At 40.3% G+C, this 13,280-nt stretch overlaps 1 pseudogene; it reads left to right on the top strand.

The window, feature by feature from the left end:
- The first annotated feature begins 10,026 nt into the window (after positions 1-10,026).
- Positions 10,027-13,280, top strand: part of LOC122087490 — a 12,483-nt pseudogene continuing 9,229 nt past the window's right edge.

The raw sequence follows: 13,280 nt of genomic DNA, 5'->3' as shown, positions 1-13,280 counted from the left end.
GGGTTGTTGGGTAACCTGGGTTACTGGTGGGGCTTTAAAGGACAAATTCGTAAATTCGAATTGAACTTTTCCTGTTCGATGCGATCAATCTTCAAGCTTTTTTTTTTTCGGGGTGTAAAATATCAAGCTTCAAGCCACGTGTGATAATCTCACACACCAGTCACCACCGCCTTTGGCCACTGTTATCTTTAACGCAGTTTCACTTTTTAGTGCTCTCTTACTCTTAATACTGATTATTGGGTAACAGCTGGCAATGACGTGGTTATCTTATGGCGGCATCGCGGGTTTGAGAGAGACCGTGAGACGGTGAGAGTGTCGCTGGAGAGTGGACAGAGACCAAGTCCAAAGCTCCACAGACGCTGTGATCACGTGCTGACGTGAACTGAAACACAAAAGTATGGTGGGCCACCATCTAGTTCCAGTTTCTGATGTGGCTCAAGGAGAATTACCAGATCTAGGCCAAATGATTTGGTGTCCTATCGTCTTCACTTGGATGAGGATCTATATTTGCTCATAGATATTATCGGTGATCATCCCTTCTCTCGCATCACCGAATCAAACTGCTGGATAAAAAACCGCTTGGGGGGAAGTGCATTTTGGCCTGGAGTTAAAAGAATTCAAGTTCAATACCAAAATCTTAAAGAGGACGATTACTATATTAGATTTTGTTTCTAATAGTCGCCTACATTGATTAGACTTTTCATTTCTCTAAATCTCCCTGAATTGTTTTTAAATATCGAAATTACCAATTGTTTATTCATTTATTTAATTTATTCAACTGCCTCCTTCTCCCCTTCCTACTAAAAACAAAAAAAATTATTATCTCAAGAACAAAGGGTCTGCTTGATAACGTTTATACCGTTTCTTGAAAAAACATAAATTTTTATTTTTAGAGACAGAAACGAAATTTAAGGTATTTGATAAGTCATATTTATAGAAGTCGATAGTAACCAGCGAAAGAATGACCACAAATCGTTTTTAGAAACGGCTCTACTTGTTTCGCCTGAGTCATTTCTTGAATCATGAATAAAATTTTAATTTCTATTTTTAAAAACAAGTGAAACGAAACAGTTTTATCAAACGTTTTTTATGTTGTTTCTATCATTTCTACCTGTTTCTACTTTATCAGACATGCCCAAAGTTTCAAAAGGGTCTAATGAGCCAGGATGGCCAGCTTTGGAAGATGAGTCACAATGCCACGTCCCACCCGTTTTGAAACGATCCAATTTACAGGAGTATGATCATTCCAGAAATATCTGGCCTAGGCCTAAATCATAGGGGTGGGTCTTTATCCAAAAATTTGAGAGGCTAGTGAGATGTGAACCTGTCCATCATGGCAATTAAGCAAACCAAAACTAATATGGGAAAGTGACCGGGAACCAGACCAACATGGCCATAGGACCAAAGGGGATTATGGAAGCTGCCATAACTTGCCAATGAACGAATCGATCACCACACTTTGTCTTTTCGCAACATCCTCCATCGTTCTAGCTAGCTAGGAATAAACACATCTCATCCACTACTTCTGTCTGATATGGCAGCTTTGATCACCAATCACAGGCGAGTAGGCGACATGATGGGCAACAATTATCATTTGTAATTTTAATAAAATTTGTTGCGTTTATGGATTATGGATTTGCAGGTACCCCCACAGCGGAGGATGAATCAGAGGGGATGTTGCAAGGGATATGCGGAGCATTAATTTTTTTTTAAGGGCACTAGCTAATTGCGAAAGCTTGGCGGACAGACTTCAAGCAGAGAGCGAGACCAGAAGAAATGCTGGAATCCCCTTCAGAGTATTTCGTGATGGCATGTTGAAGTGAAAGAGCCAAGAGTTAACAATTAAAGGCAAATACCACGCAAAGCAAGCAGGAAATTCAGGAAGAGATGACCATGACAGAAGCTTCTGTTCCCTGCATAAGGAGCACCTGCATCTGCTCCTGTGTTTGTTTCATTCAATTGTCAGGGCAGGGAAAGGGTGAGGGTGGGTGAAGTTGCAGGGCAGGGAAAGTGTGGGTGGAAGGAGGGAGAGAGGGAAAGGGGTGAGGCCGAATGGATAGGCTAATATAGAATATACCCCGCATCTTCACTTCTCTGCCAGAAACAATAAATTAAATATCACTAAACATGTATTCAGGTATCCAGATCACCGATTAAAAGGGAAAAAGAGAAAAAAAAATATATGTTCAAATCATTTGTTGATCAGAATTTTGTTATACATAAAAGATTTAACATGAAGTACATATTTGTTCACTTTCACAAACCCACAAATATTATTTAAAGGTAGGGTTTGTGTACTATACTCTTCATTGATGATATTGTACTAGTGATTAAGACATTAAGATAATGACAAAGATTAATGATAGATTAAAATTATAGAGATCATCTTGTCTTGAACTTAGGAGTTTTAAGATAAGTAAAACAAATATGGAGTATATGGTGTATAACTTTGGCCATTCAAGTAAAGATAATGATAATGATGTAGTGAAACTTGATGAGAGAGAAATCATACAAAGTAGTTATTTTATATATTTTGGGTCAATCATAACCAAACAATCTGGGATAGTCTCACATGATTAAAGTATGTTGGATGAAGTAAAGAGGTGCATATGGAATGTTGTTTGATCAACGTATACCTATAAAGCTTTAACAAAAAATTCTATATGACAATTGTATTATTGGCTATAATATATGAGGCAAAATTTGGCCAGTCAATAAACGTCACATAAATAAGTTGAATGTAACATAGATGAGGATGTTGATATGGATATGTGGCAAACTATGAAAGCTAAATTGATGAATGATCGGGTCAAAGACAATTTGGGAATTGTTGTAATTTATGACAAGCTTAGAGAATGTTGCCTAAGATGATTCGGACATGTTCAACATAGGCCTTTAGATGCTTCTATAAGGAGGAGTGATCATACCCATATGGAATGAACTAAAATAACTAGGGGCATGTTTAAAATGATCATTGAAGAGTTTGTAAGAAAATATATGCAAAAACTATAATTGGAACTTAATATGGCATCAAATAGAGTTGTTTGGAGGGTAAAGATCAATGTTGTCGATCACTTTTAACTAGGATGTTTCGAAAGTGTTGCTTTGCTATGTTTATTTTATTTTTTTATTTTGCTCTAGCATGGATTTATGTAACCAACCCCATTTAATTAGGAAAAGAGATTTATTTGTTATTGTTTGTGGTGTCACAAACCCACAAAGAATTGAAGTTAATTAGTGAAATGTAAGGATGTGAATTTGTAATCGAAACCGCAAAACCATTTAGTAAATGGTGCGGTTATGGTTTCAAGTTTCAGGCCGATCAGCTAAACGGGTCGGGTCGATTTTAACCGTGGAACCCGTTGGTTTTAAATTGAATTGAAACCGTTTAAAACCGATCCGATTAATCCGTATAACAATTAAATAAATAAGGGGTAGTAATCCGTATAACAATTAACAATTAAATTAAGTGTCCATCCTGCTTTGGTATGATTTATTGCAATTAAGTTCAAGTTTAGGCTTTAGATCATGAACTTGTAATCCATATATGTTACTATATTATTATGTTATCATAGATGAGGTGTTTTGACTGAACCATTTATCATTTTAATATTTTATACTATAGAATGCTAGATTTAGATGTTGTATGATATTAGTTATAAATGTTTGAGAAGGGCCATGCAAATAAATAACACTATACTATCAAATTAAGATATACCATCGTTAATATAGATTATCTTATTTGTGTTTGCCAATTATTTTTTGGTAAGTTTATGATCTTCAGTTTAGAGATAGTTGCAAATCATAACAAACCGATTGTGAACCGTTTTACAAACCGTATAGAATAAATCGAAATCAAAACCGTTCAAAATCGTGGAATCGACACCTTTTAGAAATCGTGGAAACCGAAACTGTTTACTAAACAGTCACGGTTTCAGAAAGTGGAACTGTTTAGTAAATGATGCGGTTATGGTTTTAATCAAATAAATATGAACCGAACCAAACCGATCTATACCGTTTAAATCGAAACCAAACCGATTAACACCCTCAGTGAAATGTAATGGCAACATCTAAAAGAAATTGCTCACCTTCCACTCTTGCTCTCAATTGGGTTAACAATCTTACCAAAAAAAAAAAAAAAACCCATCAGGGAAATGGTTTAAAAAAACCGGTGAAAAAACAGAGGAATCGACCGATTCGCACCAAATATTGAGCCAGGACCGATCCCACTTACCGATGTTTCTAATCGGAATTTATTCCCCGCCAAGATTTTCCTGGATGGGCGGGATTTTCGTTTTCAGATCCAATGACCAATTCTAGGGTTAAGCCGAGCTGAATCGAGATCCGATAAGGGTAAAGAGGTCTTCCAAATGATGCAGCTGTCTGAGAGAAGCGTTTCGGTAAAACAGACACTCCGGAACATTCAGAAACTGGATCCACAAAGGAAATTCATCAAACTCCTTTGCTCCAACCGAAGTGAAGATTGCGGAGAAGGAAAATCAGATTTCGAAGGAGAGGAAAGATTTATGGCACCTTTCTTCTTCGGTTAAACCACCACTGTCGACGGGCCTTTTGTCTTCCGATGACCAATCGGAGGATCCTTTAGTTTTGTGTTACCATCAGTAGCAACATTTGAACGATGAACATCAGATGGATCATTCCTGGGAGAAGAAACATCCCTGTTGTGCTCCATGCGACGCGTAGATTTTTCTTATTGCCAGACCATCCCAGAATCTTCCATTTATGGTTCGAAAGGAAGATCAGGCATCTGCTGGAGCTTCAAAGGGTCACGAAAAGAAGACAAAGGAAGGTAAAAACCCTAGTTACCAGAGAGAAGTGGACGGAGTCAGGAGAAAGGTAGTACAAGGGAAACTGATACCCAAGAACATAACTCGGATCTTAGAGAGGAGAATACAGCATCTCCAAGGCCCAAAAGACAGATCCGAAAACCCAGTTGGTTACAAGATTGTCAGGCTAACTAATCAGTTGGTCAGTTAAGAGAGTTGTTAGGTTAACTCACTGGATTAGCTAATCTACTATGGTTAGTTAAAGCTGGGTATTCTTGTAATAGAGTAGTTAGTCTAGAGGTATAAATATAAGATTTGTAGACATCAAAGGAGGGAAATAAATCAAAGCTCTTATTCTTTCCCAATTTTGTGTGTTTTAGGAGTTTTCAGATTTTGGAACTCGAATCAAGGATCATTTTGGTGCTTTCAACACCCCTGCAAAGCAGACTGAAATAGCCCTGGAGAGGATCTCTTCCCAGATGACTGACTTGCAGAAGCAGATGCGTGAAGAGTTCATGTCAGTTCTTCCAATCCAACAGAAATTGGAGCAATTAACAACAGATCTTGAAGCTAATAGAGGTTCTTCTTCCCGTTTCTTTGAGCATAATCCACAATCGTTTGGTGAACGACTGCAAGCCCCATCATCTTCACACCCTTTCAAAGCAATTTGGATGGAATTTCATCGATTTAACGGCGGCGACCCATCAGATTGGCTTTTTCAAGGTAGATCAGTTCTTTTCTTTTTATCAAATTCCAGAAAACCAAAAGCTGCCCATGGTACCCTTTCATATGGATGGACCTGCATCCAGTTGGTTCCAGTGGATGTCCCATACCAAGCAATTACGATCTTCGCCTGAATTTGAGATTGCTCTCAAATTTCGCTTTGGGCCTTCCCCTTACGATGAACCCCAGCGATTGCTGGCCAAATTGACACAGTTGAAATCGGTAGCAGCATACCAGACTCAATTTGAAGAATTGTCTAGCAAGGTATTTGGATTGTCTGAACAATTCTCGAAGAGTTGTTTTATCTCTAGTCTCAAGCCAGAAATTAGAAGAGAGGTGGTGGCACACCAACCTGTTAGCCTACACCACGCCATAGGCCTTGCTCGGCTTCAAGAAGACAGATTAAATGAGTTCAAGATGGCAAGTAGAAATTGGGTTCCAAAACCAGTGGCTCAACCCTCTCTACTCGGGCCAAGGCCGCCTGCCCTGCCTTCCACCAAACCCACCCTTGCTAAACTTCCCATCCGGAGACTTACACCTATGGAAATACAACAAAAAAGGGAGAAGGGATTGTGTTTTAACTGTGAAGAAAAATTCCATCCTGGTCATAAGTGTAAAAACCAGATGGCTCTGTTATTCTTGGATGGTGAAGCAAATGAAGCCTTAAATCTGGAGGATGAAACTGAAGAAGATATGGTAGTCTCAGATTCTGCCAACCCAGACCCTGCTATAAGTCTATATGCCGTGATGTGTCATTCTACTCCCAGAACCCTGAGATTGCAAGGGCTAATTGCTAACAAGAAGGTACATGCGATGATCGATAGCGGAAGCACTCATCACTTCATTCAATAGCGTATTGTTCAATATCTTGGCCTCACCATTACACCTTGATGGCATTTTAATGTTCAAGTGGGGAATGGGGAGTATTTAAAGTGTTTAGGAATGTGCTCTGATGTCTCGGTCACCTTGCAACAACACACATTCACAACTGATTTTTTTGTCGTTCCATTACAAGGAGCTGATGTCATATTGGGTGTTCAATGGTTGCGACTGTTGGGTCCTATCACAACAGACTATGCTAGGCTCTCTATGGAGTTTCAGTGGCAAGGAAAGACAGTGCACTTACAAGGAGATGGTATGGAACAAGTTGAATGTATTTCTTTTAGCCAGTTGAAACGGTTAGCTGGAACAGGGGGAATTGCAACTTGTTTCACCTTAATGGCCTATTCTGCTACACCTATTTCTGGGCAGCAGCAACAACTTTCAACCAAAATCAGCTTGAATCCGGCTGTCCAATCTGTCCTATTACAATATCAAGAGTTATTCTCTAAACCAACTGCTCTTCCTCCCTCAAGAAGTACAGACCGTAGGATTTTGTTGGTACCTAAGGCTACACCTGTTAATATTAAGCCATATCGGTATCCACATTTCCAAAAAAATGAAATTGAGAAGTTGGTCCAAGAGATGCTTGATTCAGGAGTTATACAACCCTCTACCAGCCCATATAGTTCCCCTGTGTTGCTGGTTAAAAAGAAAGATGGTAGTTGGCGGTTTTGCATAGATTATAGAAGAATCAATGCTGTTACAATTCCAGACAGATTTCCCATCCCAACCGTCGATGAATTACTTGATGAATTACATGGGGCAACTGTTTTTTCGAAGCTGGATTTAAGATCAGGTTATCATCAAGTTCGAATGCACAAGGATGATATCCCTAAGATTGCTTTCCGAATGCATCATGGGCATTACGAGTTCTTAGTAATGTCTTTCGGTCTCACAAATGCTCCATCCACCTTTCAGTCCATCATAAAACTGATTTTTCAACCATTCTTGAGGAAGTTTGTCATTATATTCTTTGATGATATTTCAGTTTACAGCAAAAATATTTCCGAGCATGTGAAGCATTTGCAGCTTGTACTTCAGTGTTTATCACAACACCACTTGTTTGTTAAGAAGAGTAAATGCATGTTTGCTTGCGCATCCATTGATTGTTTGGGTAATGTGATTACGGCTCATGGAGTGGAACCTGATAAGACAAAGGTAGCAGCCATGCGTAGCTGGCCAATACCTCAAAACCAAAGGCAACTAAAAGGATTTCTTGGTCTAACGACCTACTATAGACGCTTCATCAATGGGTACGCTTCAATTGCAGCTTCCCTCACAGATTTACTTAAGAAGGATGGATTTTCTTGGAGTCCTCATGTTGAAGAGGCTTTTCAATCTCTCAAACAAGCTATGACAGAGGCACCAGTGTTAGCCCTGCCTGATTTCTCTCAACCCTTTGCAGTAGAAACTGATGCTGGAATTGGGGCTGTGCTGCTACACAAGGCCACCTGATCACATTCTTTAGCAAAAAATTATGCCCTAAAATGCAGCGAGAATCGACTTATATCAGGGAACTGTATGCTATCACTACAGCGGTGGCTAAATGGTGACAATACTTGTTGGGAAGTAGTTTTTACATCCTCACAGATCAAAAAAGTTTAAAGGGACTGATGGATCAGGTCATTCAAACCCCTGCCCAACAATATTATTTAACTAAACTCCTTGGTTATCAATATGACATTGCTTACAAACCTGGGAAGGAAAATGCAACTGCTGATGCATTATCTCGACTGTACACTCAAGGCACAAGTGCATCATCATTCATGGCCATTTCAGTCCTCATTTTTTATTTTTTAGGTCAGCTAAGGCAGGAGCACGAGAATGACCCTGACATTTTGCAATTAAAGGCCAGTGTCTCTTCCCAACCACATCATTTGGCTCAGTGGTCAGTAAGGGAGGGACTCATCTACTTCCGTGGCAAGTTATATTTAGGCACAAATTCGGAGCTCAAACTCCTACTCCTTCGTGAGTATCACTCTACACCAACAGGTGGACATGCTGGCATACAAAGAACTTACACCCGGATAGCTACAAATTTCTATTGGAGGGGTATGAAACAGGATGTGCAATCATTTCTACAGCAATGCGTCCCTTGTCAGCAAACTAAGAGCCTCACAGTTCCACCACTTGGTTTGTTACAACCTTTACTGGTTTCGGAGCAGGTTTGGGAGGATGTTAGTATGGATTTCATCACACATCTCCCTCCTTCCAATGGCTTCAGCGTTATCTTGGTGGTTGTGGACAGATTTTGAAAGTTTGCCCATTTCGGGTCTTTACAAAAGCATTACAATGTCGGGAAAGTGGCTGCTGTTTTTGTAGATATTGTGTGTAAAACACATGGTTTTCCCCATTCTATAGTGAGCGATAGAGACACCATCTTCTTAAGCCAATTTTGGCAGGGGTTGTTCAAATTGCAAGGGACCCGAACTATGGATGAGTTCAGCCTACCACCCACAAACGGATGGGCGATCTGAGGTGGTCAATAGGTGTCTCGAACAATATCTTTGGGCATTCGTTGCAGATCAACCAACACACTGGAGTAAATATCTAAACTGGGCTGAGTTTCACTACAATACAGCATTCCATTCTTCCATCGGAATGACTCTGAGGCAGTTTTTGGGAGACTTCCCCCTTCCATTCCAGCATATTGTCGTGGCAGCACTGAGTTAGAAGCTTTAGATCATGACCTGGGTGCCAGAGCTGAGATTTTAGAACAACTCAAGGTTCATTTACATGCTGCCCAAACTAAAATGAAGGCTAAGGCTGATCTTCACATAACTGATATTCAATTCAAGGTGGGTGACTATGTGCTGGTGAAGCTTCAACCATATAGACAATCAACTGCAGCCAATAAAGCCACCAATAAGCTCAGTAAAAAGTACTTTGGACCCTTTCAAATCAACAAGAAAATCGGCAACGTTGCTCACAAACTGCAGCTTCCTTCGGGTTCATGGATACACCCTGTTTTTCATGTTTCTAAGCTCAAACCTTACAAGGGAGATCCTGCCACTAGTACGGGGTGTTTCGAGTTACCGATGGATAATGAAGCCCCTCATCCCAAGTTTGAACCTTTGGCCATCATTGGTGAACGGAAAATGTGGAGGCAAGGTTCTTGGGTACCTCAATGTTTAGTTCAATGGAAGAATTTGTCGTTGGAAGAAGCTTCATGGGAGGATCTCAGTGAATTTCAGCACCTGTGTTTCTCAATGGAGGTGGGAATGATACCCAAGAACAGAACTTGGATCTTAGAGAGGAGAATACAGCAACTCCAAGGCCCAAGAGACAGATCTGAAAACCCAGTTGGTTGCAAGATAATCAGGCTAACTAATCAGTTAGTCAGTTAAGAGAGTTGTTAGGTTAACTCACTGGGTTAGCTAATCTGCTATATTTAGTTAAAGCAAGGTATTCTTGTAATAGAGTAGTTAATCTAAAGGTATAAATACAAGATTTGTAGACATCAAGGGAGGGAAATAAATCAAAGCTCTTCTTCTTTCCCTAATTTCTGTGTCTTAGGAGTTTTCAGATTCTCGAACTCGAATCAAGGATCAGAAACCCCGCCACAAACCCTAGAAAGATTAAGGCAATAAGTGAAAATATGGAAGATAAGAAAACGAGGGAATAAAAAAGGACAAGAAGAGAAAGACCTGAACACAGGTAGAAGTCAACAACTAGACTACGAACGGTACTCATGGCTGTTAATTTGTTATCTCAAATTCCATTCAGATTTTTATTCCCCTTCTATGTGTTGTACTTTCCCAAGCAAGAACAATGGCCGGCAAGTGTAAGGGTCCGGCTATCGGAATCGATCTCGGCACTACACACTCGTGTGTAGGAGTGTGGCAACACGATCATGTTGAGATTATCGCCATTGATAATGGAGCCGTACTACACCGTCTTATGTTGCCTTCACTGACACTCATCGTTTGATCGGAGATGCGGCCAAGAACCAGGTCGCAAGGAACCCAGTCAATACTGTCTTCAGTGAGTAATAGTGGTTCTGATTTTAATTCTGCTACTTCTCTTTTATCTTTTGAATCTGATGTTCTGCCTTCCATGCACTAAGTAATCATCTGTTGGAAGCTCTGTTTCTTTAGTGATTTGGTAGCGAAAGTGATGGGTTTGACAGTTGTGAATTTTTTCCCTTTTTTTTTGCTTTTAATCTCTCTCTCTCTCTCTGTGTTTATCTTTTCGGGATTAATGTTAACAGACAAGTTTTTTAGGTTGTAGTTTTGTTTTAAAAATTTTTGGTCGGATTTATGGTTGTTTGTTAGATCAGGTGATTCTAAGATCTTGTGTTCATTTGTTTGGATCTGCATGAAATCCTGTGTCTATTTTACTACGCCATTGCTTCTAATCTTCATTGGGCGGTGTCTTTTCCTTTAATCTGCAATGGTTACAGATATACATGTGTAACCAGCGATTCTGATGTTGGTAGCTCATAATCCCTTGAATCACCTGCTTAGAAATTATTAAAGTGTAGCTTTTTTAAATTCATGGCATTAGATTTGGTGGTCGTGTTGATATGCTTATATTTTTCGAAATTTATTCACGGTGTATTCTTAATAGGTGTCTTCAAATCTCATGCATATCCTCTGCTTCATGCTTTAGTTGAAGATTTGTTTATGACACTCTCTTTTTCTCCAGATGTAAAGCGTTTGATTGGTAGATGGTTCAGTGATGACTCAGTTCAGAGTGATATCAAGCTTTGGCCTTTCAAGGTCATTCCTGGTCCTAGTGAGGAGCCCATGATAGTGGTCAATTACAAGGATGAGGAGAAACAATTTTCCACAGAGGAAATCTCATCCATGGTTTTGATGAAGATGTGTGAGACTGCAGAGGCGTACCTCGGTTCCACAATAAAGAATGTTGTTGTTACTGTTCCTGCCTACTTCAACAACTCCCAGCGTCAGGCTACCAAGGATGCTGGAATTATTGCTGGTCTCAATGTCATGCGAATTATCAATGAACCTTCTGCCGCTGCTATAGTGTATGGTATTGACGACAAGGCTTTGAGCGCAGGTGAGAAGAATGTGCTCATCTTTGATCTTGGTGGTGGCAATTTCGATGTCTCCCTGGCCACCATCGAGCATACCTCCAAAGATGCCATCTTGGATGTGAAGGCTACAGTTGGAGACACCCATCTTGGAGGAGAGGACTTTGATAACAGAATGGTGAACCACTTTGTGCAGGAGTTCAAGAGGAAGCACAAGAAAGATATTAGCAGCAATCCCAGGGCTCTCAGGAGGCTGAGAACATCGTGTGAGAAGGCAAAGAGATATCTCTCGTCCACTGTTCAAACCACCATTGAGATCGATTACTTGTACGAGGGTATTGACTTCTACTCCACCATTACCCATGCTAGGTTTGAGGAGCTAAACATTGATCTCTTCCAGAAGTGCATGGAGCCTTTGGAGAAGTGTCAAGGCATGCCAAGATGGACAAAAGCACTGTTCATGATGTTGTGCTTGTTGGTGGGTCTACCAGGATTCCCAAGGTGCAGCAGCTATTGCGAGACTTCTTCAATGGGAAGGAACTCTGCAAGAGCATCAACCCTGAAGAAGCCATCGCTTATGGAGCTGCTATACAAGCAGCTATTCTAAGCGGTGAGGGCAACAAGAAAGTGGAGGACCTTCTCCTCTTAGATGTTACCCCTCTCTCCCTTGGTTTGGAAACTGAAGGGATCATGACTATCATGATTCCTAGGAGCACTACAATCCCTACCAAGAAGGAGGGGGTGTTCTCCACTGTCTTTGATAACCAACCCACAATTTTGATTAAGGTCTATGAGGGTGAGAGAATGAGAACCGTGGACATCAATCGGCTTGGAAAATTCATGATATCTGGCATCCCACCGGCCCCCAAGTATGTTCCCGAAATCAGAGTGCGCTTTGAGATCGATGCGAATGGTATTCTCATCGTCTCTGATGAAGAAAAATCCACAGGTCAGAACAAGATTTCCATCATCTGTGACAAGGGTAGGTTTTCTAAGAAGGATATCGAGAAGATGGTCCAAGAAGCAGAGAAGTATAAGTATGAGGATGAGGAGTACAAGAAGAAGGTTGAATCAGAGAATGCTTTGGAGAATTATGCTTGCACCGTGAGGAACACAGTGAAAGATGAGAAGATTGATGCCAAGCTATCTCCCATCGACAAGAAGAAGGATGAAGATGTGATTGGGCAGACCATCCATACTCAAAGGCAGCAGGCGGAGGATCCTGAGCAAGCTAAGCTTAGGGTGGGCCTTAACTCTGCTATCATAGTGGAGAATCTGACTGTGAAGTGGGGTGACGTGGCTGGACTCAAGAGCGCCAACAGGCGTTGCAGGAGGCTGTTGTGCTGCCAGTAAAGTTCCTGCAGTTTTTTACTGGTTAGTTTTCCATTTAATTAATCCAGCATTTGATCTACGTATCTTTGCCATCTGTGCACTGGTATCTGTAACCATTTTTGGTGTACTTTGTTGATAGGGATTTGGGCAAATTGTATGAGCAGTATTATTGCTAGCACTCTCTCCAAAACCTCTTGAAAAAAATTCCTCCTCGCTCTTCTGGTTTTCACTAAATGATGGAAAGGAAAAAATAATATACAAACTTAGTGTAGTTGAAAAATAGAATTCCATCGAATTGAGTATGATTCTTTGTGTGGTAGCATCTACTATATCAGGAATATCAATGAACCCAATTATTGCAATTGCCTAGGATACCTTTTTTTCAGTTTCTAGGGTCTATTTCTTCGTTCAAGATCCCTCTTACTAACTGGAATCCCATGGATGACTATGTCACTACAAACTATACTCCTATTCATTTTCATTATTCAATATCAATATTTTGGCCTTAGGGCATAGATAGAATGTCTACCTAATTCCAATTAGGAATCACCAAATATTTT

Source organism: Macadamia integrifolia, chromosome 8 (assembly GCF_013358625.1).
Source record: "Macadamia integrifolia cultivar HAES 741 chromosome 8, SCU_Mint_v3, whole genome shotgun sequence".
NCBI classification, from domain to species: Eukaryota; Viridiplantae; Streptophyta; class Magnoliopsida; order Proteales; family Proteaceae; genus Macadamia; species Macadamia integrifolia.
This window is presented reverse-complemented; position numbering and strand designations above follow the sequence as displayed.